Raw genomic sequence first — 6,430 nt, 5'->3', positions numbered from 1 at the left:
GCCATAGACTCAGCTAAGCTTTCTTCACCTTCAGATTCAATTTGTAAATCATCAGCAGCACTTTTCGAAGCAAAGGCTAGATTCTTATCTTTCTTTTCATTTCTCCTGTTTAGACCAATTTCATAGGTCTGAAGTGATCCTATGAGTTCATCTAAATTTAGACTTGAAAGGTCATGAGCCTCCTCAATAGCTGTTACTTTCATATCAAATCTTTTAGGCAAAGATCTGAGTATTTTTCCAACTAGCTCCTCATCTGAGATAGGTTTTCCAAGTGCATCAAACGAATTTGCAAAGTCAAGCACATTCATTTGAAAGTCATGAATGGTTTCTTCCTCCTTCATTCTGAGATTCTCAAAATTGGTTTTGAGCATCTGAAGTTTAGATAGCTTAACTTTTGATGTTCCTTCATGAGCTTTTCTCAGAATTTCCCAGGCGTGCTTAGCAGTAATACATCTCTTAACAAGCCTGAACATGTTTGCATCCACACCATTAAAAATTGCATACAAGGCTTTGGAGTTGCCAAGTGCCAGATCATCCTCATCTTTAGTCCATTCATCATTTGGCTTCTTGACATCAGTTTTATTGCCATCTTTGTCAAGAACCATTGGTGGTTCCCATCCGCGTAACACAGCCTTCCATGTCCTGCTGTCAATTGATTTTATGAAAGCCTCCATTTTAGCTTTCCAATAATCATAGTTCTCAGGACCTGTCAGTAAGGGGGGTTTAGACACTGACCCTCCTTCTTTATCCATTGTACCAGAAAGTACTTTCCCTGGAGCTCACCCAAAATAACAGAACAGGGTGCCTGCTCTGATGCCAATTGAAATTCTGGTATCACTAGAATGATGTTGCCTAAGATGTCCCAACAACTACTTTGTGTATAATGTTGTTTTCTATTGTTGGCACATCTTATATAACATATAAAAAGCTGACAGAAAATAAATAAATGACACAAGTAATTGTTAACCCAGTTCAGCCAACTGCCTACTCTGGGGGATACCAATCCAGGAAGGAAATCCACTAATAGCTCTAGTTACTAAGACCTCCAGCAAACCCTAGGATTTACGCCTTACACTAAGACCTCCAGCAAACCCCTGGTTTACGCCTTATAACCTCGACACTACTCATGCAACTTCTGCCTAGGAACTCCTAGACATGAGATCCCATCTCACTTCCACTCACACAACACAACCTGTGTTGATTATACAATGTTAAGAATGATGTGGCGACAACTTGTCAAGACAACACTTCACTTTTGCTTAAAAGCTTCAAGTGAATCACACATGGTAAACTCCGTACTTCAAAGCTTAGGAGTAACCTTAAAATAACAAACTTACTTCTTAACTCGTGTTATAGAATCCACAAGCAAGAATTACAATCAAACAATAAAACACTCAACAAAGACTCAATAAAGACTCAATATGTGTAACTAATATTTTTCAATTGAGATGATGGTCTTGAGCTTGGTCTTCGTATATATAATGATCTAGCACGCTCCACTTTCTTCATTACTGATAGGACGCTCCTTGTAGCTCATAAAAGGTGATCTGATTCTCATTTGATCTTCATCAAGAGTGTATAGAAACTTTCCAAAAGTGTTTAAGGACTTTATAGGATAATTGTGATCATACCGTTGTACCATTAAGTCTTATCTTATCCTTAAAATTCCTGATCAGATCAAATCTCCATTGAGCGTGCTCTTTAAGTGGATTTCCATAAATAGCAGATGCTCTCATAAATGCGCGAGATTTCCTTGAATAAATATGATGTTGTAACATGTTATCCAACATCTTGTTAGTATATTTGTTTTAGCAAAATTAAGCCAATTCAAATATCCAACACACTTCATTGTAATCAATTCCATGTTGCTGAGAGTAGCCTTTAGCAACAAGTCTAGCTTTGTGCTTTTCAATCTCACCCTTCTCATTGTACTTTGTTTTATAGATCCATTTCACTCCAATCTTTTTAGCCCCTTCAGGAAGAGTTGCTAGTTCCCAGGTATCATTCCTTTCTATGGCTTGAATTTCTTGATTCATAGCCTCTCTCCACACATCATGTTTCACTGCTTCATCATAATTGTTGGGATCATTGCTAGTGCTAAACATTGCTTGAATCATCATATTCTGCAATTGCTCATCAATTTCATCTCCTGTAACATAGTCACTCAAGTAACCTGGTCTTCTTACTTCTCTTGGACTTAATTCATCACTTTCTGTGTTCATGTCACTGCTTGATTCTGCTTGATCATGTCTTTGAGCATTGCTGCCTTCAATGATGTCTTCATCCTCAAAACTTTCTTCATTTTCACTATGTTCTTCATTGTCATTTGACTCACTAGTGCTGCCATCAACACTTATCATATCATTGGACTCATGATGTGTATCATTATTCCAATTCCATGCTTTATCTTCCTCAAAGACTACATCTCTACTGATCATTACCCTTTTATTTATTGGATCATATAGCTTGTAGGCCTTGGATTCTTCACTTAGACCAAGTAATATGCATTTTAAGCTCTTGTCATCAAGTTTTTTTCTGTGGTTATCAGGTACATGCATATAAGCCATACATCCAAACACTCTGAAGTGTTGAACAGTTGGTTTCTTTCCACTCCAAGCCTCCTGAGGTGTCATGTCTTTGACAGATAGAGTGGGACTCCTATTGAGGATGTATGTGGCCCAATTGAGTGCTTCAGGCCAGAAACTTTTTGGTACACTCTTACCACTGAGCATGCTTCTTATCATGTTCAAGAGAGTTCTATTCTTTCTCTCTGAGACTCCATTTTGCTGTGGAGTGTAAGCAGTGGTCAATTGTCTCTTGATCCCATGGTTACTGCAAAATTCATTGAAAGCAGTTGAAGTAAATTCTCCACCTCTATCAGTTCTAAGGCACATTATTTCACATTTTGACTCTTTTTCCACTAGCATTTTGAACTTCTTGAATTCATCAAATGCACTGCTCTTATCTTTCAACACATAAGTCCAAGTTTTTCTACTGAAATCATCTGTAAAGGTGATAAAGTACCTGTTGCCACCATTGGACTGAGGAGTTATAGGTCCACAAATATCAGAGTGAACCAGTTCAAGCTGCTTAGTAGCTCTCCAATTTGCAGACTTTGGTATTGGTTGAAGTAGCAAAGTTTTTCACAAGGAAGGGGGGGTTTGAATTGTGAACCTTTTTAAAATTAAACTTAAGTCACAAAATAAATGGTTAGTAATAAAATTAATTTTGTGCTCAGTGAGATCGTTCTAAGAATGATCTGTGCTGTGTAAAAACAGATGCAGAAAATAAAAGTTTAAGGGAAAGAAGATAAACACAAAGAGTTATTCTGGTTCACCCCTAATCTTTGGGTTACGTCCAGTCCCCACCACCTGTGAGTTTGTCCACTAGAATCACTTAAATGTTACAGATCCATGACTTACACATTCACCTTGATCTTGACCTAAGATCAACAACTTACCAAAGCTCCTAGAGCTTTGAACTTTCCTAGTCACCTTGACCAAACAACACTCAATCAATAGTCACGTATTGACTTGAGCAATTACAATATAGATGATTTGTTTCTAAGCTTAATTTCAGACTCACTATAAAAGAGAAGCTTAGATGAAAGCACGGTTTCGTACTCAGATTGTGTTACAAGAGAGTGACTTAAAAAGGACTTAGAGCTAAAGAGATTGAATGAGATTTTTATCACTTGAATTGCTTGAAAACCCTTGCTCTTTCCCTTGGACTTGATTGCCTTTTATAGATGCTTGCTTGAGATTGAAGCTTGGCCTTCAAGTATATCAGTTAGAGGGCAAAATAGAGCTGTTACTCAGTGCTCTACATGCAGCAGACAACTTCTGCATAATTTGCAGATTCTCTGTTCAGTCTTGGAACAGTCTTGATTTCCATTTGGCTTTGATCCATAAGATCTAAATATATGTGAGCTGTTACCAAGTACATATGAGTTGTTTCTTACTTCCTTCCACTGTCATGTATCAGATATAGCCGTTTGGATGCTCAGAGAAGGACTCATGACAGTTGGAAATGGTTTTGAAAAACTGTGTGCAGGATCAGTCTTGCATCAGTCTTGAAACAGTCTTGACTGCACCAGCCAAAGTGATGAACCTTCATCCTTCCTTCCTTGTGGTGTGCAGCTGTTAAATAGCTCTAAGGGCTGATCAGTAGTAGCCTTAGCTTGAGAATAAAACCAGCTGGAATAGTACAAGAGCATATGAGACAAAATTGTACTTCCTATGACAAGCCTTTGAAGAATGTTCCAATTATGTACTTTGCATAAGTACAATACAACTCATAGTTCAGATCTGGTTGTTACATTGTGATTGGTCCATGATATTATATCAGATGTATTCATTGGTTGGCCAATACCATAATTGATCAAGCTCATGGTTTTCTTCATGATATATGACTAGGAAAGCATATACTTCCATCACATGTTGTTGATCCCAAAAGAGATTAACTCCTGTAGTGATTTGGTCCATAAATCCATTGTAAAGTGCTTATTTGTTTTGTTCTTAGTTGACTTGAAAAACCAGAATGCACTTATTCCAAAACGTGCTTATAGGCAAAACTGCAGTCTGTCTGCTAAGAATGTTCTCAGAATGGTCTTGAAACAGCTTTGCAGGATTTTTACTTTGCAAGTGGTTTGTTAGAATCTATTTAATCTTATGCCACTCAAAAGCACTTGTTAGATAACAAAATGATCAGAATCATTTAAAATATAATTAAAGATGTTTGTAATCTTTAAAACATCAAAAGTGGATTTTGCCTCAACATTGGTTCCCTGTGTTGCTTCCCAGTCAAGCAATGTTTGCAGGTGCTTTGTTCATCTTTCAATTGAGGAAGGCCTTCTACCATTTGCTTTTTCACTAGAGTGTTGAGCCCTTTGAAGCTCAAAGGACCATATCTGCAGTGCCAAAGTTCATTGTTGTCTAATTTTGAAGTTTTCAAGCACATTGGAATGGTGATGGCTGCATGAACAACATACATGCGATTTGCAGTCATCTTTGTGGACATAATCAATCCTCTTTCCTCATGATAGACCTTGCAGTAATCATGCTTGAAGATGATTGTAAGACCCTTTTGTTGAAGCTGACCAATGCTTAACAAATTGTTTTTTAGACCAGGAATGTAATACATATTGGTGATGATTTGGGTGATTCCATTGATACACAATTTTAAATTCCCTTTTCCTTTGACTTCCATTCTAGAATCATCACCTAATTTCACAGATTCTCTGATATTGCTATTGAAATCAAACAGCCAGGTTTTGTTTCCAATCATATGATTGCTACAACCACTGTCAAGAAACCATACCTCATCTTTCAAGATTGATTCTTTATCTTGTTGAGCCATGAGCAATACTTCTCCAGTTTCATCAAAGGCTGCATATTTTGCATCTTTTTCTTCCCAACTTGGACAATCACTCTTATAATGACCCAACTTATGGCATTTGAAACATTCAACATTTTCTCTGTCAGTTCTTCCTCTCCCTCTGCCTCTGTAGCCACCTCTTCCTCTACCACGTGTGCTTCCACCACGCCCAGAACCAGCTACTTTGAGGACTTGATCATCAACCTTCTCAGCCTGAGATTTCAATCTTTGTTCTTGAACCAATAAAGAACTCTGCAACTCATCAATTGACATTGTTGTAACATCATTGGATTCTTCTATTGAGCAAACAACATAGTTGAACTTAGGAGTTAAAGATCGCAAAATCTTTTCAACAATGGTACTAGTCTCCATTCTTTGACCTTGAGCTGTCATGCGATTTGCAATCGCCAATGTTCTTGCAAAGTAGTCATTAACTGACTCACTTTCAGTCATGCCAAGAATCTCAAAATCTCTTCTCAGAGCTTGCAACTGAGCTCGTTTCACCTTGGTTGAGCCTTGGTACTTCATTCTCATAGAATCCCAAATCTCCTTTGCAGATCCTCGATTGAGAATGGTTTCTATAATCTCTCTGTCAATAGCTTGAAAGAGGTAATTCTTTACCTTTAGATCTTTCAATCTGCTATCTGATGCTGCTTTGAGTTGTTCTTCATTCGCATTTGGTGATGCTGTTATGATTCCATCTTCAATCTGATTCCAAATTTCTTTGGAACGAAGCAACCCAATGCTCATAATATCCTTCGAATTTGGGAACTGAAGGACGATATTTCTCAGTCATGATGAGAAAGGAAGAAAGAATCGCAGGATGAAGATCAAGAAAGAATGGAGGAAGATGAAGATAACCGTTTTTCTGGTTTTGTAACTAACTTTTCTTATGCACACAACTAACAAACTGTGTTTGTTATGAGAAATGATCTTTCAGGCCTGTGATACCACTTGTTAAGATCATAAGTGTGCATTCTATTCATTCACAATCAAGGGAGGCTCCTTATATAGGAGTTACAACACTTAGCTTATGGGCCAAGCAAGCTAACTA

The sequence above is a fragment of the Trifolium pratense genome, linkage group LG3, assembly GCF_020283565.1.
Source record: "Trifolium pratense cultivar HEN17-A07 linkage group LG3, ARS_RC_1.1, whole genome shotgun sequence".
Classification (NCBI taxonomy): Eukaryota; Viridiplantae; Streptophyta; class Magnoliopsida; order Fabales; family Fabaceae; genus Trifolium; species Trifolium pratense.
Note: the sequence above shows the minus strand (reverse complement) of the source record.